This window comes from Martes martes (genome assembly GCF_963455335.1).
Source record: "Martes martes genome assembly, chromosome: 11".
NCBI classification, from domain to species: domain Eukaryota; kingdom Metazoa; phylum Chordata; class Mammalia; order Carnivora; family Mustelidae; genus Martes; species Martes martes.
Genome location: NC_137899.1, coordinates 90,869,228 through 90,895,325, shown reverse-complemented (window position 1 = coordinate 90,895,325; position 26,098 = coordinate 90,869,228).

The following is a 26,098-nucleotide window of genomic DNA, read 5'->3' as shown; positions in this document are numbered from 1 at the left end:
AGGACGGGAGAGCTCGTGGGGAAATTGGAACCCTTGTGCATTGCTGGTGGGAAGCTAAAATGGCACAGGGCCTCTGGGATGCAGAATGGCTGCTCCTCACAAACTTAAAAAAATAAAAGTTCCCGTGTGACCCAGGGATTCCACTTCCGGCATCCCCCGAACGCCCAGACACGCTTGTGCACTTCTGTTCGTAGCAGCGTTACCGAGGGCTGAAAGCAACCCAAGGGACCGTGGATGGAGCCGCAGGCAAGTAAAGTATGTAAAAACAATATAATTCAGCCTTAAAAAGGAAGAAGATGCGGTCATATGGTACAACACGGACCAACCTCGAGGACGTTATGCTAAGTGAAAGAAGCCAGTCACAACGAAGACGAACACTTTACTGTCCCAGTTATCACGAAGCACAGCGAGTCATCAGATTCACAGAGATGGAAAGTAAAATGGTGGTTGCCAGGGACCAGGGTGGGGAGGGAGAGAATGGGGAGTTGTGTAATGGGTACAAAGTTTCAGTTTAGCAAGACGAAAAAGTTCTGGAGATCGTCTGCTCCACAGAGCGAATATATGTAACACAGCTGAAATGTACAGTTAAAAATAGTGAAACTGGTCCAGTTTACATCATGAGTATTTTACCACAATTTTTTAAATACAGGTTCCTAGGCTCTGGCCTCAAAGATTCAGACTCAGTAAGTCTGGAGTGGGATTCAGGAATCTATTTTTTTTTTTTTATGTTGACTAGTTGAATTTAAATAAAATTTTTTTAAAAAGAAAAAAAGAATCTGTATTTCTAAAGCTCTCTGGGAGCTGCAGATTTGCAGGAGTTTGGGTACCTCCAATCCGCCAAGTTCTTATTTTAGAGATGAGAAACCGCAATTCAAGGAAGTAAAATGATTTGCCAAAGGTCACTCAGGTCCCTGGTGACGATGCTCGGGCCAGCCTAGGTGGGTGGTTTCTAACCCTGACTGGACATCTGAGTCACTCACTGGGCCCTAACCCAGACCCACTGACTCAGGATTTCTGAGGGGAGAGGCCTGAGCAATTGAGATGTGTAAATGCTCCAGGAGCTCTTAACACCCCGGCCTATGGCCCGAATCGAAGCTCCTGAAAAGGTCTTTTGGTTCTTTTCACACTCACACCCCGGACACCAGATTCTGACTAAGAACTAGGGCCCGCAGTTCTGCTGTTTGAGAGGACTGCTACCAGCACAGCTTCCAGCCACTTTTGGTGGTCTGGCCATCGTAGTTGGGACATAAACTTTGGAAACGATCAGAAGACCTCTGCGTATTTTGAGGATCTACTACTTGCCAAAAGGCTTTCCACCCAGCCTCCCCGCACAGCAGCGAGGCACATAAGCTTTCCTGCTTAGAGCAGATCAGATTCCAAGGGGCCAGCCATCTAAAATTAACAGACCATTTCTAGATTCACTGCTACGAATAGGACTGTGATTCCACCGTGCAAAGCTTTAACACCACTTGTGGATGATACATGTGTTTGGGGCGGTCTCTTCTACACGAGACCAGTGTGGCTGTCATCAAGAAGACAGGAAACGGGGCACCTGGGTGGCTCAGTGGGTTAAAGCCTCTGCCTTCGGCTCAGGTCATGATCTCAAGATCCTGGGATCGAGCCCCGCATCGGGCTCTCTGCTCAGCGGGGAGCCTGCTTCCCGCTATCTCTCTGCCTGCCTCTCTGCCTACTTGTGATCTCTCTCTCTCTCTCTCTGTCAAATAAATAAATAAAATCTTAAAAAAAAAAAGACAAGAGATAAGTGTTGGCAAAGGTGTAGAGGAAAGACAGCCCTGTGCGCTGTTGGTGGGAAAGTGAATTGGTGCAGACACTATGAAAAACAGCATAGAAGTTCCTCAAAAAATTAAGAACAGAACAACCACGTGCTCCATCCCTCTGACTTCTGGGTATATAGCCAAAGGAAATTAAAACAGGATCTTGAAGGGATAGTTGCGCCCCCTGTGTTCATTGCAACATTACTCACAACAGCCAAGAAATGACAACAACCTAAGGGTCCGTCCATGAAAGAATGATGGCTAAAGATGCAGTATATACATGAATGCAGTGAAATGCTGCCATTTGCTACAACGTGAATGAATCTTGAGGACATTATGTTAAGTGAAATAAGTTGGACGGAGAAAGACAAATATTATATCACTTATTTGTAGAATCTAAAAAAGCCAAACTCAGAGAGACAGAGAGAAGCGTGATGGTTACCAAGGGCTGGGGGGGAAAGCAGCTGACCAAAGGGTACAAATGTTCAATTATAAGATGAACAAGTTTAGGGATCTAACAACGTGGGGATTATAGCTAATAATATATTTTTATATTTGAAATTATATATATATAGAAATTACATATTTGAAAGTTACAAGGAGAGCAAATCTTAAATGTAATTATGTGGCATAGAGATGTTACCTAACACTCCAGTGGTAATGATTATGCAATAGAGAAGTGTATCAAATCAACACCCCATACACCTTAAAATTATGTAATATGTCGATTATATCTCAATAAACCTGGGAAAATAATAAATTAATCTGTAATGCTAGAACAGGTCACTATCACCTACCCTGATCATCTGTTGAGGCAGGGAACCCCCTTCCTGGATGATCTCTGCAAGTATTTTTAAGGAATTCTTTAGCAGCTGTGACCTCCAGGCCACTGTATCTACCATCACCCCCTCAAACTCACTCCTTGATGCTGAGCTGATAATATATGAGAAAGAGCAGTTACATCCTGCCCTTTCTTCCACGACATCTCTAGTTGTATCCTCAGTTGCAACAAGGAAACAGAGGCGATGCGGTAGACCCCAAAATATATAATACTAAGGGCTTCTGTTTTTTCAAAAACTTTATTTCTCAAGCACAGGCTTTGAACTTCTGGGCCACATATGGCTTGTGATGGCTCAGCAGCCACATTTTTGACATTTTTAGGCTTTAAAGTCCTGAACAAACTCCCACCCGTCACCTGAACCAACAGTAAGCCAAGGCTTCCAACAATGGTGCTCATCCTCTCATCATAGCTGCAAATTTTGACTTCATCAGCCACTTCTCCTTGCCTTCTTATGACTTGACAAACATCTCCTGTGTTGCCTGATCTACTCTTTGTCCTTCTAACCTCTCTACTGTCTGGTAATAATTCACCACGGATAGGCAAGCACCGAGCAGAGTAATGAACAATATGGCTGCCAGAAAAGGGCCCTGTGGGAGCTCTACTACCGCCACCTGCTGGGGGTGGGCAGAGTTGGTCCACTGGGGGGCCAGACCAGGGCTCTGTGGGTTGGAAGTTGGGAGATGGAAAGGTTTCTGGGCTCTGTTCAGTTGCCCGACAGCCCCTGTTCTCCATCCTGATTCCTTTGTTCGTAAGACATGTCGTCACTTCCATTACCAGGGGCCCAGCAGCCCAAGACATGCCCACTGATGCCAGGAGTGACTAGGGCAATGTAGTGGAGACTCCAATCCACAGAGAGGCCACAATAGGTGCAGTGCTCACTACAGCTGCAGGGCACGCCTGGCGCCATATCTCTCAGCTCTGTCTCCAGCCACGTGTATCCCAGGAAAGAGAGTGGGAACTTGAAACTCAAATGGTACAAGTCCAACAACTTACTCTCCCCATTCATGCATGCAGGAAGACACACACACACACACACACACACACACACAGCCATCTCCCCCCAAAGCTACATTCATGGCTCCAAGACAGATGGATCTAGAGTAGTTCCTGAATCAGCCAAACGCCATGGCCAAAATTAGCCTTCTCTGAGTCCTGGGCCCAACCCTCCTGCCCTGTGGTGAACTTACCCTTAGACCCTCCTCTTATCCTTTCCTGCCATCTGACCTCTGTTGGGCAACTCTAGTGCACCACATATGTTCTTCTGCTGTTTTTGAGATAAAATGGACATATAACATTATAAAAGTTTAAGGGATACAACATACTGATGTAATAGATGTAAATATTGCAGAATGATCACATGCCAAGCTTAGTTAACATCCAGCATTTCACAAAGGGACTATATTTATTACCTTACTTCTACTTTTTCTTTTTTCCTAGTGAAAACTTTAAAGATCTCCTATCTTAGCGACCTTCAAATACACAACACAATAATGTCAACCCCAATCATGACGTTCCCCGTTTCAGCCCCAGGACTGATCTATCTTATAAACAGAAATTTAAACCTTTTGACCACCATCACCCATTTCCCCATCCCTCACCCTCTGCCTCCGGCACCCACAAATCTTCTCTGTGTTTCTATGAGTTTGTTTTTTTCAGATTCCACATATAAGTGAAATCATATAGTATTTGTCTTTCTCTGTCTGACTTCCAAACACATTGTCACAAATGGCAGGGTTTCCTTCATTTTTATGACTGAATAACATTCCAGAGCATGTGTGTATGTGTGTGTATCACATTTTCTTCATTCATCCATCATTGGACCCTGAGGTTGTTTCTCTAGCGTGGTTATGGTGAATAATGCTGTAATGAAAAATGTTACAAAGTAACGTATAATGTAACTATGTTACAATGGGGGCACAGACATGTTTTCCAGAGTAGTAATTTCATCTCCTTAGGATGAATACCCAGAAATGGAATGACTGGGTCATGTGGTAGTTCTATTTTTAACTTTTTTAAGGAACCTCCATACTGTTTTCCACAGTGGCTGCCCAAATTTACATTCCTACCTGAATTTTCTAGAGAGGAGATTAAAGTCTGAATCTCTTCCCTCCCTGTAGATTCCCGTGCTCCATCTGTCAATGTGCCCACACTCTCTCTGTTACACTGAACTTGCTTTGCATGTTGATCACTAAAAAGCCATTTCATCAATAATATTCCTAGAACAAAATAAAAGAAAGCAGTTAGAGACATGAAAATTAGAAAAGAAGATGTGAAACGTCATTATTTATGGATTCTATGATGACACACCAGGCAACCCAAGAAAATTGACCAAAAAAATGCCTCAAACAATAAGAATATTTGGTAAAGTAGCAGGCTATAAAATTCACAAGGAAACAGTAACCAGCCAGAAGATAGAATGGGGTGGGGGGGCGGCATTTTACAATAGGAACCAGGGAGACAAAAAGATAAACAACCAAAAAAGTTTAAGGCCTGCAGAAAAAAAAATTCTAAAAGAAACAAAAGAAGATTTAAACAGACATGCAGTGTTGTGATATGTCAACATTCTCTAAATGAGTTCATAATTTAACATTATATCAATAGTAAGTGCCAGAGACTTTTTTTTTCTGGAATTGGACAACAGGATTCCAAAGTTCTCATAGATGGGGTGCCTGGGTGGCTCAGTCTGTTTAGCATCTGCCTTCTACTCAGGTCATGATCTCAGGGTCCTGGAATTAAGTCCCACATTGGGCTCCTTGCTCAGTGGGGAGCCTGCTTCTCCCTCTGCCTGCTGCTCCCCCTGCTTGAGCTGTCTCTCTCTCTCTCTCTCTAACAAATAAATAAAATCTTCAAATTAAAAAAAAAATGCTGTCTTCTTTACAAAATAAAAATAAAATAAACTTCTCAGAGAAAAATAAGGGTGCTCGTGGGGCTCAGTCAGTTAAGCGTCCAGCTCTTGGTTTCACTCAGGTCATGATCTCAGGGTCATGAGATCGAGTCCCTTGTTGGCTCCGTGCTGGGCATGGTGCCTGCTTGAGATTCTCTCTCTCTCCCTCTCGCTCTCTCTGCCCCTCCCCATCCTGCTCTTGCTCTCTCTCTCTCTCTCAAAAAAAAAAAAAAAAAAATTAAAACTTCTGCATGAAGAAAAACAAACAGCCAAATGATTTATTATAAAGACAAATGACAAATAGAAAAATACTTGCAACTCACACCCCATACATACAAAAAGTTCTTACACATCAACAAGTAAAATGATCAATGGCCCGAGAAAAATGGGCAAAGGACAGCCCACTAAAAAGGACATAGCGATGCTCTCCCTCATTCACAATAAAGGATGCAAATTAAAGCCATCAAGATTTCATTTTCCTACTTAACAAATTGGCAAAAATCCAAATGTTTAATAAGGCGGAAGCTGGTAGAGGAAACAGGTCCTCTCCCTTATGGCTAGTGGGAGTGCAAAGTGATACAATCTGTTTGGAAGCAATTCAGCAATGTCTGCTAAATCACAAAGGCATGTTCTCTTTGGCCAAACAATTTCACTTCCAGGGATTTATCCCACAGTCATTTTTTTTTTTTTACACATACCAAATGACCAACATACAGAATTCTTAGTGGAAGTGTTGTATGCGGGAGCAAAAGATTGGAATCAAATTAGATGTACATCAGTAAGAAATGACAGTCCAGCCCCACAGTGCAATAGCACACAGCCCTAAACAGGGACGAGAATGCTCAGAAAGAACTGATAGAGAAGACGTTAGGTGGTAAGAAGAAAAATGTAAGTACAGAATACGAAGAACACTGTTGGGTTTTGTTTTTTTTTAAGATTTTATTTATTCAACAGAGATCATAAGTAGGCAGAGAGGCAGGCAGTGGGGGGGCGGGGGCAGAGAAGGCTCCCCACTGAGCAGAGAGCTGGATGCGGGGCTCGATCCCAGGACCCTGAGATCATGACCTGAGCCAAAGGCAGAGGCTTTAACCCCCTGAGCCACCCAGGCACCCCTGTTAGTTGTTTTTTGAAAGCTGGGAGAGGGGGTGCCTGGGTGGCTCAGTCGGTTGAGCATCTGCCTTCGGCTCAGGTCATGATCCAGGGTCCTGGGATGGAGTCCCATGCCAGGCTCCCTACTCACAGCAAACCTGCTTCTCCCTCCCCTCCCTGGTCATGCTCTCCCCCCCGCCAATAAACAAATAAAATCTTAAAAAAAAAAAAAAGCTGGAAGAAGAAAGACAACATTCACATCTGTTTATACCTTTCATAATACCTCTTAAAGAACACCCGAAGGAACTAAATCATCTTGGACACCTACTGGAAGAACGGAAACTGGGAGGACTCGGGAGAACTCAGCACAGATTCGGGCAAGATCCAATTTATTTATAGTTTTCTTTTTTTTTTAAGATTTTATTTATTTATTTGACAGACAGAGATCATAAGCAGGCAGAGAGGCAGGCAGAGAGAGAGGAAGGGAAGCAGGCTCCTCACTGAGCAGAGAGCCCAATGCGGGGCTCGATCCCAGGATCCTGGGATCATGACCTGAGCCGAAGGCAGAGGCTTTAACCCACTGAGCCACCCAGGCACCCCTATAGTTTTCATTTTTAAACAATGAAAATGTTTGGGGGGAAATCACCTATGGGGATGTATTACCTATTTTTAAAAGAAAATGGTAATTTTTTGACTATGCCAATCCAGGGGCTTCAATGATACTTCCCTTGCTTAATGCAGGTTGTTCAAGGTGCCCAGACGAAACAGCCCGTCATAAACAGAAGCGGGGTCACTGTCTGCTGACTGCAGAGGGGACACCGTGCTCACATTCCACTCCTCAACCCACGAGTCTCTGTCCCCAGGACAGGAGCCAGTGAACTGTGGGCTCCTAGTCCCTGGTCTGGAGCCCCACCCGGAGCATTCCTGAGTCAGTAAAAAGATACAAAACAGACAGCCTGACCCAAGACAGCCTTTCTTTGGAAAACCAAAGCTTATCTCCCAAACCACAGAGTAAAATTTTAATGAGTTTATGCAAACTCAATACTCATTATGAAAATGTGACTGAATGATCTGCAATAATATTGCAAGATAAACATTCCTTTTGGAGCAAGAATACAAAAGAACACAGACGGAATGCGGCTGACATCTCCCACTGGTTGTCCATAATGTGTACTTTTAAACATGGCGGCAGTTCACAGATCTCTCACAAGCAACACTTCCTCCTCGTGAGCCGTCTGCCACTTGCTAGCTGACTATTGGATGTGTTAATGCAAGCTTGTATGTCTTAGATAACACAGTCATAGGCAAATCTATCGATTCCTTTCGTTCCATGAGAATGGTGGAAGCCATTGGAGCATCTTGACATGGGCTGTCACTCTCTGAGTTAAAATGGGCACACGGAGGGCCTTCATGGTTCCCACTGTTGATCTCTCTCCTCCCTAGACCTGTGTGTGAAACAAGAGCATGTTTGGAAAGCCCGGTTTCACTCTTCTCCTGAGTGGCTAAGTTTCTACTGCAATACTTGCTCTAGTCTCAGCCAGGTGTCCCAAGGTAGCAGGGACAAAGGAGAGAAGTGGGGAGGGCACGAGAAAAGCAGTGTTTCTGTGGGTGCCTGGCATCACTGTCCACCCTGTTCCAGCAAGCTCTTTGGCCTTTCTTGCCTGCTTCAGCCCTATTCATTCTTCAAGACACAGGTAAGGTATTACCTCCTCCAAGAAGCCCTCCCTGACTCTCCTGCTGCACTGAGTGCCCATCATTATTTCTTCCTTAGTGTCCTGTGGGCATCTTTTATCAAAGCACCAGTCGTATCACACTCTGTCTTACCGTATGTCTACTTTCTCCTAAACGGTAAGCTCTCTGAAGCCAGGAGCTGTGCCTTATCTCTCTGAAACCTCACACAAGAGTATCCCTGCTCACATCGTAAGTGCTCACCAAAGATCTGATAAATGAAGAACAGTTCAGAGAGAGGAAGTGTCACCTACCAATGGTTAGGAAAGAGCAGAGTTCAAGTTCTTCCCTTCTATTACCAGTTAGCAAACACAGGAGGGTTATTTAGGAAGCCTGGGGAATGCCCAGAGACCTAAGCTGTCCATGAAATTTCATCTCCGGTTGCAAATCTTCAAGTGGGTCATCTTAGCTTCTGTCAACAGCTGGGCATGACCAGTAGGACAACACCTGCACCAGCATACGTCCCCATAAAGTCTCTGAGTCAAAGAAGCTGAACCCGCAGGGGCTGAAGGAGCTCAGAAGGGGAGGGAGTAAGGTGTTCCTAACGGGAAGACCCCAGGGGAAAGCCGGATCTCAAAGAAAGGGTGAACAAAACCAAAAGACAACTGACAGAATGGGAGAAGATGTTTGCAAACAACATATCAGATAAAGGTTTAGTATCCAAAATCTATAAAGAACTTATCAAACTCAACACCCAGAGAACACATAATCCAGTAAGAAATGGGAAGAAGGCATGAACAGACATCTCTGCAAAGAAGACATCCAGATGGCCAACAGACACATGAAAAAATGCTCCACATCACTCGGCATCAGGGAAACACAAATCAAAACCTCAAGAGATACCACCTCACACCAGTCAGAATGGCTAAAATTAACAAGTCAGGAAACGACAGATGTTGGCAAGGATGTGGAGAAAGGAGAGCCCTCCTACACTGGTGGTGGGAATACAAGCTGGTGCAGCCACTCTGGAAAACAGCATGGAGGTTCCTCAAAAAGTTGAAAATAGAGCTACCCTAGGACCCAGCAATCACACTGCTGGGTATTTACCCTAAAGATACAAATGTAGGTATCCAAAAGGGCACGTGCACCCTAATGTTTATGGCAGCAATGTCCACAATAGCCGAACTATGGAAAGAACCTAGTTGTCCATCAACAGATGAATGGATAAAGAAGATGTGGTATATATATACAATGGTATACTATGCAGCCATCCAAAACCCGAAATCTTGCCATTTGCAATGACATGGGTGGAACTAGAGGGTATTATGCTGAGCAAAATAAGTCGAACAGAGAAAAACAATTATCATATGATCTCTGTTATATGAAGAATTTGAGAGACAAGGCAGGGAGTTGTGGGGGGTAGAGAAGGGAAAAATGAAACAAGATGGATTCAGGAGGGAAACAAACCATAAGAGACTCAATCTCACAAAACAAACTGAGGGTTGCTGGGGGGTGGGGGGTAGGGATGGGGTGGCTGGGAGATGGTCATTGGGGAGGGTATGTGCTGTGGTGAGTGCTATGAAATGTATAAGCCTGATGATTCACAGACCTGTACCCCTGGGGCAAATAATACATTACCTGTTAATAAAAATGATTTTTAAAAAAGAAAGAAAAAGAAAGGACGTTTAAGACCTAGATGGCTGGAGAAGAGGACAGAGACAAATGGCAGGGTGGCTAGGACAAGCCAACCACAGAAGTGGAAATGAACTCCTCTCTTTCCCTACCACCTTCCTTCCGCCTGCCCTTCTCCATCCCCCCCACCCCCACCGCCACCAGGATTCAAGGCGGGCAGATGATTGACGAGGTTAACAGGAGATTAGTGAGGTTGTAGGAGGAGTAAATCAAGGTGATGGCAGAATCATCTGGACTAGCCCCCCACCGCCACCACGTGGTTCTGCCCTCGGAAGAAGAAACTCGGCCTGTCTTTATGGTCTCTGTGCTCTACACTCTGCAACTTTGGTACGTGTTATCGTATTTTAACTCAAGGACAACTTTTATGCTGTGTGATATTTAAGTCCCCTGCCCGCAAACTCAGAAGAGATTTAACGATTTACTGTTCTTCGGGGGCCCCCCTTTTTGAACTCGAAGCGTCCCTGGGTGTGACGGGCTTTCAAGTGACAAGCTCTGAACGAGCCACACTCGGGCGGCTCTGCTCGCCGATCTGCGGGCGGCCGGTTTTACCTTCTGGCTCTCGCGTTAATGATGTGTTTGTACATCTCACTTCACACCACTGATAGGAGCTTGGCCTCTCATTGAGTTCGGCTTTGACTTGAGTGTTCAAACTTCATAGGAACTGCGTCTTTTCTCGCTGAATGTTTCGTTGAAGGTAAATGACTTACTTGAAAGGGAAAAGCAGCTCCGGAGAGAAACATTATTCTTCCAGATAAACCCTTCCTGTCCCAAACCCAGTCCACAGGAGGAGGGAGTCCCTGGAAAGCGCAGGGCCCCGGATGGGTGGGGGTGAGCCGGAGGCTCTTTTTAGGCTGTGATGTCACCTGCCAATGGCCATTAGCATCAGTGGGCGAAGGAGGGCTGGCCCGCTGGACTGCGCTTCTCAGCCCACATCCCAGGAGCTGCTGGCTGATGAATGGTGCTTTTCTGCAAAGAAAAATGTGCTGTCCAGATGAATGGAGGGTCTGTCCGGGGACTTGCTGGAAAAGGTCTCCGTGTATTTCAAAAGGAATCCTGGCTGAGAGACAGCGGAGAGCTCCATTTCCAGGCCTGCCCGGGTTGCCTCCCCTGTCCTCCCCCACTACCTGTCCTCCCTGTCCTTCCCTTGTCCCCTGCCCCACTCCCCTTTAAGACTGCACCAGGCGGCTGCCTTGGCAAAGAGGGGAGGGAGGAGATGGGGACAGCTACGGCCCACCGGTCACAGGACCCTTTCCCAGATGAACGCAACATCGCCAGAAACTGGGTCTTTCAGTGGCTACACACAGGCAGGACCAGGTTTAACGACTTCTACTCTGGTTGTACCCAAAGGTCACAGGGTATGCCTCCCAGATTATGTCCTATGAATAACTTTGGGATGAAAAATAATATCAGTTGGTAGGGTTGACATACAAGATAAAAGAACCAAGAACCCTAGAACCAATCGCTTCTCGGCCTTTTGGCTAAGATCAAGTGCAAGAACCCTAGAACCAGGGTGATTGGCTTGAATAAGACTAAATTCAAGTCAACACATCTTACTGGGGATTTAGGAGCCCATCTACCTCCTGGCTGAAAATCGGGCCTGGCTCTTCCCCGGAGCCCAGCAGCAAAGTGAGCATGAAGACGGAGACAGCTAAGTGGCCCCCTCTCTGGGGTGGGAGAGTCCAGACAGCTAGGCTGGTCTCCATGGGGTTACTGTGGAGAACTACCCAGGTAAATAGAACAAGGAACATGGGCCAGCCTGAGGAGGGCTGCCGTCCCGACTCAGAGTCCCCTCCTCCCTCAGAGAAACAGGGAAGGGTCCTCCTGCCAGAAATGGTAGGCAGCTCATTATATGTTTATTAAAATAAAAAAATTTAAAAAAAAAAAAGAAATGGTGGGCAGCTGGGAGCCTAGCCTATAAAAGGGGTCTGTTATAAAGATCTCCTTAAAAACATCTCAGCATATCTATGTATCCCTGAATGAAACCTTGTTTGATTTTTCCATGTTTGTCAACTTGACATAAATGGAGTCACTGGAGATGTGTTCACCTGTGAACGGCTCTTTTCACTCAACACGGCTGCTGAATGGTCTTCCCGCCTTGGGTTAACATAGGTGTCATTCATTTATTTTTCACTTCTGTAGTACAATTTATATATTCATTTTCTCCTGGGTGGATATTTGGGTGATTTTCCGGTTTTTGTTATGAGCCATAGTTCTGCTATGAAAATCCTCTCTCTGGATGCTCATTATGACAGAATGTCTCCAGGGGGTACATAATGGAATTTCTGGGCCATTGAGGTATTGTACATCTTTAGCTTTTCTAAATAATGCCAGTTTTCTCCCAGAGTACCAATTTACACTCCCACCAGGAGTGATTTGCTCTATATCCATGTATTGTCTGAATTATTAATTTTTGCCAGTCCGATGGCATAAAATAGTATCTCCTCCTTGGTTTAATTTGCATTCCATGATTCATAATGGAGCCAAACCTTTTTTCATATGCTCTTATCTGTGTATCCTTTTCTATATTTTTACTGTTCTCATGCCTTCCCTATTTGCATATTGTGATTTACTGGTTTCTTAATGATTTCTAGGAGTTTTTTATACATTCTGAATAACAATCTTTTCTTGTTTCCATGTGTTAAAGATGCCTTCCCACTCAGAGCTTCTCTTCTCCCTCTTTTTATAGAGTCTTATAATCATTTTTAAGTCAGGTAGTAGGGTTATCAGTCTTTTTCTTGATGCACTGTACTTTTGTGTAATGCTTAAGAAAGCCTTCCCCACCCTAGGTCTTAAAGATGTTCTGTGTTTTTTCTAAAAGACTTCAGTTTTACCTTTACCTTTGAGGTCTTTTTTTTTTTTTTTAAGATTTTTAATTTATTTGACAGAAAGAGAGAGCACGAGAGAGCACAAACAGGGGGAGGGGCAGAGGGAGGAGAAGCAGACTCCATGCTAAGCAGGGAGCCCGATGTGGGACTTGATCCCAGGACCCTGAGATCATGACCCAAGCTGAAGGCAGACGCTTAACCGATTGAGCCGCCCAGGCACCCATACCTTTGAGGTCTTAATACAGAATTGGGTTTTGCACATGGAAAGATATAGGGCTGCAATTCCACTTATTTTCCATATGGATGATTATCGAATAGTCCAGCACCTCCCCCACTTTTCTGCAATGTCACTTCTGTCATTTATCAAGTTTCCAAACATGAATAGGTCCACCTCTAGGCTCTCCATTTTGCTTGTCATCTTTTTGTCATTAGCTGCACGAATATCTCACTGTCTTAGTTACTACTGCTTTATGATGCGGCTTGATAGCTAGTAGGGCAAATTCCTCCATTCTGTCCTTTTTTCTTCTAGAGTCTTTTTCTTCTTGGACTTTCACTCTTCCATATAAATATTAGAATCAGCTTGCCAACTTAAATGAAAACCAGGCTGGTATTTTTATGGGAAATGCTTTGAATCTCAAGCTCAAATTTGGAAAAACTGGACATAATTTCCTTATATTTTTATTGTTATTGTAAATGACAGCTTTATCTAATTAAATTTTCCAAATGGTCCTGGTATATAAAAATACAATTGACTTGTTTATATTGGGCTTATAATTGGCAACCTTGCTAAACTCTCTTATAAATTCTAACAAATTGCCTATGATTCTGCAAACAATTATATCGTGTATGAATGACAAGTTTTTTTCTTCCTTTCTAATCCTTAAACCTTACAACTCTTTTTTTTTTTTTTTTGGCCTTATTATACTGGTTAAAAACTAGTGAAAGCAAGAATCCTTGTCTTGTTCCTAATGTCTAAAGGAACTGCTTTTTTCTTCGTCATTTAGTATAGCCTTTGTGTAAGTTATTTTTTTAGAGGTGGTTGACCCTGATCAGGTTCAGAAAGTTCTCTTCTAGTCCCGGTTTGCTAAGACTCTACCATAAGTTGATGTTGGATTTTATCAAACAATTTTTCTGCTTTTATTGGGAGAGAATTCCACATGAATTTTCTCATTTGGTCCATGAACGGGATAACTATATTAGTTGATTTCAAATGTGGAGCCAGTCTTACATTTCTGGGATACACTCCCGTTCCAATTTAACCATGATATGCTGTCTTTTTATATCTTGTTTCATTCGGTTTGCTAAAATTCTGTTTAGGCTATTTGTATCTGTGTTCATGAGTGCAATCAGTCTATAATCTTCCTTTCTCATATTGCCTTCATCTGCTTTTGGAAGGAAGATTTTTTTATGAGCTTCATAAACCGAGCTGGGGAGTATTTCCTCTTTCTCGATTCTGTGTAAGAGTTTACGTGCTATTTTGATAATCAGTTTCTTGAAGTCTGTGAAACCTGCTTCTGGCACTCTCTAGGTCTTCCACGTTCCCAATGGGAAGAGTCTTTAGTACTAATTCAGTTTATTTGATTCAACGATTATGGAAGTATTCCATTTTTCTTCTCCTTTTCAATCAGCGTTGATAAGTTGTATTTTCCCCATTAATTTGCCCATGTCACCTAAGTTTCTATTTTATTAGCATATATTTGTTCTGAATAGTTCTGAATAGTTACTGTATTTGTAAGCTCTGCTGTATCTGTTACATAGTCCCCTTTCATTTCCTAATATTGGCCTTCTGTCTTCTCTCTTTTTCAATCTTGCTAGAAGTCTGCTAACTTTGTTCGTAATATCGAAGAACAAACTTTTTGTATTGATCATCATTTTTATTCTACATTTTATTCTCTATGTGCTTATCATTTCATCAGTTTCTTCTCCAATCTCTATTGCTTTCTTTATTCTACTTTCTTTGGGCTATTTTAATGTTCTTCTTCTAACTTCCTAAATCTAATATCTAATTCCTAGATTTTTAGCCATTTTTACTTTATAATATAAGTGTTTAAGGCTATAAAATCCTTTACAACTACATCTCACAAATCTAGATATGTTACACTCCCATTATTTTCAAATCAGAGCATTTTATTTTTTCAGCAAACAGCATAGAGCTCCATGATTTCTTACAAAATGAACATTCAATTAACCAACAACAGGTTAAAAAATAGAATATTACTTGAACCCCCCAACCCCGGAGTATTCCTTCTTGGTCAGCATACTCGTCCACCCTCCCTGAAGCTAACCATTATGCTGACTTTTATGGCTATCCTATCCTTTTTTAATAGTTTTTTTAAAGATTTTATTTATTTATTTGACACAGAGAGAGAGATCACAAGTAGGCATAGAGGCAGGCAGAGAGAGGGGGGAAGCAGGCTCCCTGCTGAGCAGAGAGTCTATTGCGGGACACGATCCCAGGACCCTGAGATCATGACCTGAGCCGAAGACAGAGGCTTAACCCACTGAGCCACCCAGGTGCCCCTTTTTTAATAGCTTTATGCTCTTAAGTGTTCACCCCTAAATACAACAGTTTTGTTTCACAATGTTTTGGTTTTTCTATTTCTTTATATAAATGGGCTCATCAGAATATATTCTTTCAAATCCAGTTTCTTTCACTCAACATGATGCTTGTGTAATGTTTCCATATGGTTGTTTATAGGTAGAGTTTGTTCCTCTACATGGCTATAGTTCTCGTTGTATGAATAGATCACAAATTCGTTATCATTCTACTCTTAACGGACACTTGAGCTATTATGAGTCACATTGCTGTGAGCAAGCTTAGAAGTCTCTTAGCACATAGGTGCCCATATTTTATGTTAATTAAACACCTATCAGTAGAAACTCTAGCTCCACAGGTATGAGAATCTTCAACATTGGTAATATGACGATCATTCTCTAAGAGAGCCGTACCAAGTTACACTCCCATCAACAGTGGGGCTACGGTCCCACAGTCTTATCAACACTTGAAATTGACTTTGGTTTCTGTTTTTGTCATTCTGGTGAGAAGCTAATCATTTCTACTTGCATTTTCATGATTATAATGCTTCACAGGTTTATTTGGCAGAAGAGAATATTAGTCACTGCTAAAGAAGGAATTGTAAACTGGAAGATAGATTTAGAGGACTTGCCCAGAATACAGCGTAGAGGGAAAGAAAGAGGATGAAATTGAGGTTATAGGAAATGGAAGACAGAGGAAGAATATTTAATGTATCATTTCTTAGAATTCTGGAATAATATAAATAATGGAAGAAAGTAATATTTGGGCAGACGTTAACTGAATGTTTCCAAGAGTCATCAGAGTCAGGGATCCTAGTGAATTCCAAAAAGTACAAATAAGAAAAAAATCTGCTTTAAGATTCTGATAGTCAGGGCACATGGGTGACTCAGTCGGTTACGCGTCTGCCTTTGGCTCAGGTCCTGATCCCAGGGTCCTGGAATCGAGTCCCGCATTGTGGGCGGGGTGGGGGAGTTCCTGCTCAGCAGGGAGAGGGCTTCTTCCTCTGCCCCTCCCCGCTGCTTGTGATCTCTCTCTCTCTCTCTTTCACTCTCTTGCTCTCAAATAAATAAAATCTTTAAAAAGAGAGAGAGGGAGAGATTCTGGGGGCTCCTGGAAGGCTCAGTCAGTTAAACATCTGCCTTCGGCTCAGGTCATGTTCCCCAGGATCCTGGAATCAAGCCCTGCATCGGGCTCCCTGCTCAGCGGGAAGCCTGCTTCTCCCTCTCCCACTCCCCCTGCTTGTGTCCCTCTCTCTGTGTGTCTCTCTCTGTCAAATAAATAAAATCTTTTTTTAACAATTTTAAAAATAAAGTTTAAAAAAGATTCTGACAGTCAAACACAAAATACTAAAGAGAAAGAAAAGATCTTAAAAGCAACTGGAGAGAACAGAAAAATTACCTACAATGGAGTAACGATTAGATTGACTTCTGACTTCTCAACAGCAATAAATGAAGCCAGAACACAGGGGCATCGTATTTTCAGAGGCCTAACAGAGAGTCACCTCAGACTGTCACCTTAGAATGGATATCCAATGATAGCTTCTTTCAGGAGCAAGGATGAAATAAATATCTTTCAGACCAACAAAGACTGAAAAATGTTTACTGACACTAGACTCTCACTAAAACAAAAGAGCAGATCCTTGGTAAAACACTATGGCAGTCATTAAGGAACAAGAGATTCGCAGGAACCAGAAAAGAAAATATAATATTGAGGTGTCAATCCAATCCTCCCCTTTTTTCTAGGAACTACAGAAATACAATTTTCAAAAAGTTAACGTGATTCTCATACAAATAAACATATGTCAAGATCCGTGCAGCTCATGTATGGGGAAATCAGCAGGATGGTGGGGGTTGGTTCAAAGGAGGAGCAGAGAGTGAAGGATTATATCATCCTTAAAGAAAGAAAATGTTGGAATAAGATTGATAGGTTAGATTTGCAACGAGGTGGATGGAACTAGAGGGTATTATGCTAAGTGAAATAAGTGAATCAGAGAAAGACAATTATCATATGATCTCTCTGATATGAGGAATTTAAGAGGCAGGGCGGGGATTCATGGCGGATAGGGGAAAAATGAAGTAAGATGAGACTGGGGAGGGAGACAAACCATAAGAGACTCTTAATCTCAGGAAACAAACTAAGGGTTGCTGGGGTGTGGGGTGGGTGAGGGATAGGGTGACTGGGTGATGGACATTGGGGAAGGTATGTGCTATGGTGAGTGCTGTGAATGGTGTATGATTCACAGATCTGTACCCCTGAAGCAAATAATACATTATATGTTAATTTAAAAATGCCTATGGCTCCTTATAACAGAAATAACTATTTATAAATAGTAAAACTTAAATTCTCTACTACATTTGTGTATAGGGAAAGAGTAATTATAAATAATTATTTAAATTTTGTAAGTCAAAAAAAAAATAAAGGTTAGGTTAAGTACAAAACTACTCAGTGTGCTTTGGGCAATAAAACCATAAGCTTCAGTTATATTTTCTACCAGACAGAAATAATTTGAATATCCGCTGGACAAAGATCTATAAATTATCACATAAACTTCATAGAATCTGGGTCTTTTATCAGCAGCAGGAAGTGAATCAAATAAAGTTACATCTCCTTAAAGGTTATATCCTAAAGATATAACCACGTAAAGAATCTTTACGTGGTTAAACAATGCTTCAACACAACATCGAAAGAACATGCTGTCCTCCTTTTGCCTTAATTCCAAAACTGAGATCACTTTTCTTAACAGAACAAATCTCCACCTATTGCAATGAACCACAGCAGTAATGCTGGTATCACACGACTCTGTCCCGGCCACAGACTAGGTTGCCACTGACCCAACCTGGGTTGCCCAGATTCTCTACCAGCTATTGGGAATTGGGGCATCCTCAAGTCTCCTCCTTGAACTAGGGAGTGGTCTGCCAATTTGCGACAGCCACGTTTATCCATGCTCATGCCAAAGAAGCAAAAGCTTGACCAGAGAAAAAGAACATGAAAAAGAGCACAGATCAAACATGGAGAAAGAGACAAAAGAGTCCAGGTGACCCCAAGTGAGAGAGAAGAGTCAAGATAAAAGAACCAATGAGGGTCTTGATGACTTCCCATCTACTTCCTGATTCCAAGACTTCATGAAGCTTGGGCTGCAGCTCTCGGCCTTGGGTGCTGTGAGATACTCGAGTATTCCCCAGTAAATTCCCCTTTGTGCTTAAACAGTGCTTAAAAAAAAAAAAAGAGTAACCCACAAATTGAAAATCAGAGAATCAAGACAGACACATTGATTGGACGTAAGACTGTCCAATGGATGTTTCTCCACAGGTCCAGGTGCAAGACCCCCTCGCTGTGTCAGAAGACACCAGTTTTTGTGTGCTTCCTGTTAACCCAAGGTCAGAGGACTCCACTGTGCAGCTCAGTGGCACGTGGAAAACAGACAGCTGGGACTTACCATGGGCCAAGAGTTGCACCGAGTTAAGCCTACTTGCTCATTCCCACAACAGATCCAGAAAGACAGTCACGCCTCTCCCCTTTCCAGCTTCTCATCATTCATTCGGCAGGCTTATGGCTGGCGTCTCTCAGCCCTGCAGTCTATCCTCTGTTGCCTATAGTGGTATAAAGAAAAACATAAGAAAATCTCCAGAGCTCTTTAGGGGGACTTCTCAGGTCAATTTGAGGGTGCATCAGAAAATTAAAATACCCACCTGTCGAGTGGGTCATTTCGCTTATATTGAATATATTTTTTTAAATGTCCAAGATTCCAAGCCAATACCAGACCCTAGGACATCTCCAGGAAGACCAGGGGAGAAAGGAGAGAGCCCCACGGGGAGCTGGCGCAGGGAGGGCAGTGGTGCGTGGACAGGAAGGAGGCTGGGGAGGGACGGAAACACCCCCACCCCCACCCCCAACCACCGTGAGAGAGCGGAGCTGGGGCCCAGATGACATATATTGAATCTGATCATCTATGGCAAACAAGGGAAAACCAGATCTCACCAACCGTTTACCCTGTATAAGAAACCTTTTTAAAATGACCCCGGTACGTGTGACGCCAAGTAAGAACCCAGAAAGGGGCTTTTAGGAGAAAGCTTCTCAGAATGTGTGAAATAACAAAAGGTCTGCTTTTCCATCTCAGCTCTTTTGGGCAATCACTTCAAATGGAAACTCAGCAGGCCCACGGGCCCCCGCTGCTTCTAATTAAGGCCCCAAGGTGAGGCAGCACTTCAGGGGGCATCATCGCAGCAAAACAGAAATTCCACGTCTGTCTCCAGCAGCAGCAGGCTGATCTGGGCTCGGTGTGCTGTGTTTGTTCTCAGCTTGCCCTAAAAATGGCAGGCTGCACCTGCCTTCCCGACACCCTCCAAGCAAGTTTATGCTAACGCGGATTCTCTTGTTCAAACAACTCGAGCGTGGATAACAGATGTTAAATAGAGGAGGAATGAGAAGCAAAGCATTTCCCCCTCTAGTGTATTTTTGTGTGCTCGTGGGGTGGGGGCCACGGAAGAAGGGTATTGTACGTATAAGAATGACTATTGCTTCCTTTGCAAAAATGCGGCCCCATCCCATCACACCGGAGTCAACTCCAAAATTTTTGGATGTGCTGGTGAGGAGCCTTGTTCAGGCTCTTGTCTCAAGGAGAGGGGGTTCTCAAATTTCAGGGATCATCAGAATCACCTGGAGGGCTTGTTAAATGGCCGATTACCAGCCTCGCCCCCACCACCCCGGGGAGTGTCTGATTCTGATTCAGTAGGGCTGGGCTGGAGTCCAGGAATTAGCATTTCTAATAACTCACTCGGTAAGGCAAGGCCGGCTGCCGGAGCAGAGATGCGGCTCTGAGGATCACCGTTCTAGGACAATAAAGAGAAAGGGAAAAGGCGAAGAATTATGGGCTCGGTGACCTCTGACCCAGCCTGTGGGTATTTTGAGATGCAGCCGGTAGACAAGGGAGAGAGAGCTACAGAGATCAGAGCCGGTTTGTGCAAGGGCAAGCTGAGAGCAAGCAGAAGGGGTTTTTTTTTAAAGGATTACCAAGTGCGAGATGGTCTGTTAGGAGGAGGGGGTACTTAACCAGAGAGGGGGCTTCACATCTGCCACAGGGGTGGGGATGGGCCTCCTTCACCCCTGCCCCGGCTTCCTGGGTCTCTACTGATGCCCCAGGCAGGGTCTCGCTCTGCATTTCTTCCCTCTCTTCGAAGCTGTTGCTGCCCAGACCCCCAGGAGTTGCTCAACTCTTGCTCCCCATTGCCCCACATCTCCCCAGGCTGGAAAGCCCAGCTGCTGGACGAAGGAGCTTCCTCGGCTCGGTTTCTAGTGAGAAGGGCTGAGAGTCAGCACATTCTGGCTGATATCGTTTCAGGCCTGAGCTGGAGGGCACTGTCTACCTCTCACTGCCTCCCTGGCCAAGCAGCCCTCCCAAACTGTCCATCCTGCCCGAGGTGGGTCGCTCTCTCCATCTTGGGGGGGTGGGGGTGGGGAAGGGCATCTGTCGTCTAGAGGGTGTTTAGAGTCATGAAACGAGAAGGTCATCAGACCGGGGATGGTTCTACTGCCAGCCACAGGGGCCTACCAAACCAAGATCTAAGCTTGTAATGGCGCAAGACTACGAAATCCAAAACACTCGAGCCAACCAACCACGAACAGCCAGCTAGGCTTTCCGCTGCAGCGAATTCAGTGATCTCCTTGTTTTCCTTCCTCACTGTCTCCATGTAAGTCTTTCTCCCGGCTCTCGGGGGCAGGGCGCTCCTAACCCCTTCTGATTTGATGCTGCCTGATTCAGATCGATTTTTGTTCAAATAAACTCTTAAAGTTTTCAAGATGCCTCAATTTATCTCCCAACAAGGGAGACCGGATTACAGCGTTCACGTTTCCGTGTGGTTTTCCCTGTCTCACTGACCCCACCTTCCCACTGGTTTTCAGTGAGAGGCTCCAGGCAATACCAGTGACACAGCCACAGGTCCTGGTCTTGGCCATACACAGCGTGAGGCGTGGCAGGACTGAGCACGTTAATTTCCAGGGCCCCGTGTAAAATGAGAGCGCAGGGCCCCTCGTTCAAAATGTGTTAAGAGGGGCGCCTGGGTGGCTTGGTGGGTTAAGTCTCTGCCTTTGGCCCAGGTCATGACCTCAGGGTCCTGGGATCGAGCCCCACATTGGGCTCTCTGCTCAGCAGGGAGCCTGCTTCCCCCTCTCTCTCTGCCTGCTGCTCTGCCTACTTGTGATCTCTCTCCCTCTGTTAAATAAATAAAATCTTTAAAAAAAAAAATGCGTTAAGAATTTTAAGATGGCGACAGCAGAGCATCAAACCAAGCACGGAGCTCCTCTATGCATATGCGGTTCTGGGCAGCCACACCAGTCACATGCCCATGGGGCCAGACCCAGCCCTGGGATCATCTATAGGAGCCCTGAGGTGGGAAGCTCCAAGCTCTCCCTAAACTGGGCTGCTGCTCCCTGTTTCCTGTCAAACAAATAGGACCTGATCTCAGAGACTCTCCAGGGCCTGGAGTGTCTCTCCTAAAACTTGGTGGCTTAAAACAACCACCACTGCAGGGTGCCTGGGTGGCTCAGTGGGTTAAGAATCTGCCTTCAGCTCAGGTGATGATCCCAGGGTCCTGGGATCAAGTCCCACATCAGGCTCCCTGGGGAGCCTGCTTCTCCCTCTCCCTCTGCCTGTTGCCCCCCCTGCTTACGTTCTCTCTCTCGCACGCTCTGTCAAATAAATAAATAAAATCTTAGGAAAAAAAGAAACCACCATTTTATAATATCTCACCATTTTGTGGATTAGGAATTCAGACAGGGCTCAGATGTTCCATTTTTCGGCTCCCCGGGGATCAAGGAGGGAGCGCCCAAGATGGCTTGCGGCCTCACAGAGATGGCTGGAAGGCTGAGCCCACCTGGGAAGGTCCTCTGGAGCACGCACCTGTGGCCTGTCAAGTCTGGACAACTCAAGGTAGTAAATTCTTCCCTGGCAGCTCCCATAAGCTTCCTGGAGCTCAGGGCTCCCAGAAGAATGTTCCAAGGAGCCCAGCAAGGAGTTCTGAGTCTCGCCACGGAAATCCCGGAGTGTCATTTCTGCTGCATTCTATCAGTCAAGAAAATCACTAAGACAAGCTCAGATTCAAGTAGAGGAAAAATGAACTCTACCTCTCAACGGAAGGAGTAGCAAAGCCATTACTGATCCTTACGAATGTGGCCCAAATAAGAAAGACAAGAGCGAACTCCAATCAGCATACCCACGGTCAGAAAGAAAGCCTGGACTCAACATCAAACTATGAAGGAATGAATGTACATTTTACATTGCAAATTACAATAAAATGTTTAAGATATATAGGTCTTATTTTTATACTGATTCCACAACTTATTTTTCTTTATTTTGACCAATTGTATGAGATAAGAATCTAGTGTAAATTTTTTTTTTAAGATTTTATTTTATTTATTTGTCAGAGAGAGAGAGGGAGAGAGAGTGAGCAAGCACAGGCAGAGGCAGAGGGAGAAGCTGACTCCCTGCCAAGCAAGGAGCCCGATGTGGGACTCGATCCCAGGACGCTGGGATCATGACCTGAGCCGAAGGCAGCTGCTTAACCAACTGAGCCACCCAGGTGTCCCAATTTTTTTTTTTTCTTAATTCAAGGAATTCGGTCCATGACAAGTCCTTATTTGTCCTTCAGGGCCAAAGCACCAAGCACGGAATATGTTTGCTATTCAGTGGGGGGAAAATAGGGAAGGGGGGGTGCCCACTCTTTTTTGCCCCAGAGCTTCCTGACACGGGAGTCTTTCATTCATAATGTGAAGTGTCAATTCCTACTACTCTGTCACCTTTCTGGTAGGCCATTTTCACCTCTTGTCCCCACTGGCACCTTGGCCAAACCTGCCTCTTTCCAGGGGGCATCTCAACCCCATTTCTCTCAAACATGGAGACTCTCTCTTTCCCTGCCTGCTTCTAACTTAAGCTGAGGGATGCTCCTCACTCCAGAATGAAGCCAATGTTTTCCTTATGCAGATTTTGAAATGCCCATCATCTACCCCCCTCTCTCCTGAAGCCATGACTGCTTGGGTCCCTGACAGCTTCACTAATGACCCAGCCCCAGGTACCATCATGCCCTGGGCTCCTGTAGACCCTGCCTCTCAGAGTCCACACATCCTTCGTTGCCATGGAAACCATCTGTGGGTTTCGGCCCCAACCCCTCATGCCCATGGTGCCTTCTCCAATAGTCTCTGGCCTAAGAACACCTCCACGTTCTGACAGTCCTTCCCCATTAAGCCTCTTCCAGTTGGCCTCACCCATGGCTGTTCTCGCTTCATTTTAAATCCCAGTGCTCCCCTGCCTGCTGCCCATGCCATCTCTCTCTCTCCCTGCAGCCCGTCCGTCACGTAAAGACTGCTTCCAGACGGTCACGCATACATCTTTTTTTTTTTTTCTAAAAGATTTTATTTATTTATTTATTTGACAGAGGGAGAGAGAGCAAGAGCGAGAACGAGGGAGCACCAACGGGGAGAGGCAGAGGGAGAGGAAGAACCAGGCTCCCTGCAAAGCAGGAGACGCCCAATATGGGACTCGATCCCAGGACTCCGGGATCGTGACCTGAGCCGAAGGCAGTGGCTTAACCAACTGAGCCACCCAGGCGCCCCGGTCACGCATACATCTTATCATTCCCCATGAAACCACAAACCCTTTGAGAGCAGAGACCCTGATTTATACGTGTGGCGTTTTTTCCCTCTTTGGATATAGAGAACAGGACTGGGCTTCCCAATACATGCTCTAAAGACATAAGAAATTAAATTAAGAGGTGTACGTAAGGGGCGCCTGGGTAGCTCAGTGGGTTAAAGCCCCTGCCTTCGGCTCAGGTCATGATCTCAGGGTCTGGATCCTGGTCCCGCATCGGGCTCTCTGCTCAGCTGGGAGCCTGCTTCCTCCTCCTCTCTCTCTCTGCCTGCCTCTCTGCCTACTTGTGAACTCTGTCAAATAAATAAATAAAATCTTTAAAAAAAAAAAAAGGTGTACATAAATTGTGCCAAGCACTAGACTAGGCACTTTGTGTGATTTAATTTAATCCATATGTTTAATTCTTACCCCATACCACTATTACCTTCTTTCAGGTCTAATTTTAACAAAATTCCACCAAGAGGAAAGAATTTGGATATCCCACATAGTTCATTATAATGGGATTTGGCGTCTGGTACAAGCGCAGCTCAGAGTGCCAACTAGAGGCATGCGCGGCGTCAGCTGGGGTCCATGGCACAGACTTCCTGGCAGGTGAGCTCGAGCTGCTCTAGGAGGGACATGGCTCAGACCCCAGGCAGCGAATGGAACAGACAAGAAGTAGAGGAAAGGAGTCATGCAGGAGTTGTGAGGAATGGACTTGTGGATGCGATGGGTGGATCCCACTTCCTCAAAAAAGTCAGACTTTAATTGTCTTATTATATATTCTACAAAAAATGGGAACCAGGGAGAAAAAGAACAAGCCACAGAAATTCGTTCTTGGCTCCCATCAGACAATTGAGTACCAAACCACAGTCCCAAAGTCTGTTTGCTATTGAAAAGGCGATTCGAAGACCAAAAGGCACCGGCACGTCTGGTGGACTCGCTGGCTCAGTTGCCAAGTCGCAGGGCTGGGAACATTTGCCGGCAGCCTGCTCCGGTACACTCTGTCCCTGCCCCAATCTACTTGCAGTAATTAGCTTTGCTCGTTAGTTTCAAGTAAATAATCTCCTTGTCACAGCTGGGATCCTTTATCAGAACAGTGGACATTAGGATTTGCAGAAGCAAGTAATTTTTTCCCCCTTGGAATTCCCTGGAACCCTCCGTTATGACCTAGAGAGCTGAAGGAGGCAAGCAAACTTCCAAAGATGTCTAAAAATTCCGGGGAGCTGTTCTGCCTAAGAGGAGGAAGAGGCGGGCATTGAAAGACAAACACACGCAAAACACACACACAGGAAACCTCGGGAATGGAGACGGATCTTTCCTTCAGTTCAGTTTAATGGTTCAGATCAACAAACGTGCCTAAGCATCTGCTTTGAGCCCTGAAATGCAGTCCTGCCCTCAGGGAGGGCCCAGTCTAGGGGGAGACGGACGAGGAAAGGGGTAGGAAAGGCGCTGACAGCGCAGATGCACTAGGAACGTACTCTACAGCAGAATGCATGGCGGGGGAGGGGGGTCCTAATCCAGTCTGGATCCTCAAGGGAGAGGTGGAGATGGAACTCCAGCATCGATTTAAGAAAGATGAGAAGGAACAATCAGAAGTCCCTCTCCAAGGTTTGCGGAAGAGGAGACATGGGGTTGATGCTGAGCATCTTTAAAAGAACGGGCAGAGGGGCACCTGGGTGGCTCAGTGGGTTAAAGCCTCTGCCTTGGGCTCAGGTCATGGTCCCAGGGTCCTGGGATCCAGCCCCACATCGGGCTCTCTGCTCAGCAGGGAGCCTGCTTCCTCCTCTCTCTCCGCCTGCCTCTCTGCCTGCTTGTGATCTCTGTGTGCCAAATAAATAAATAAAATCTTTAAAAAAAAAAAAAAAGAATGGGCAGAGTCCATTTTCTCCTTCTTTCGTCCCTTGGCATCCCATCATTACGCCCATTTCAAAGAGGGAGAAAGCGAGAAGAGAGACTTCAGCTCTGCTCTGGGTGGCCTATGGGGTTGCAGCTGGAGGGGAGGGGGGGGTGGTAAAAGGGGTAGGGGCGGCCCTGGCAAGGTGAGGCAGATCCCCTGCCAACTTCACAGAGTGCCTCATGGGGGCAGAACACCCTGTCCCTGACCCTTTCAGCTCGGCACCCCCGCCCCCCACAAGGGCTGCCAGGGACACCGCAGCACCCTTAGTGCC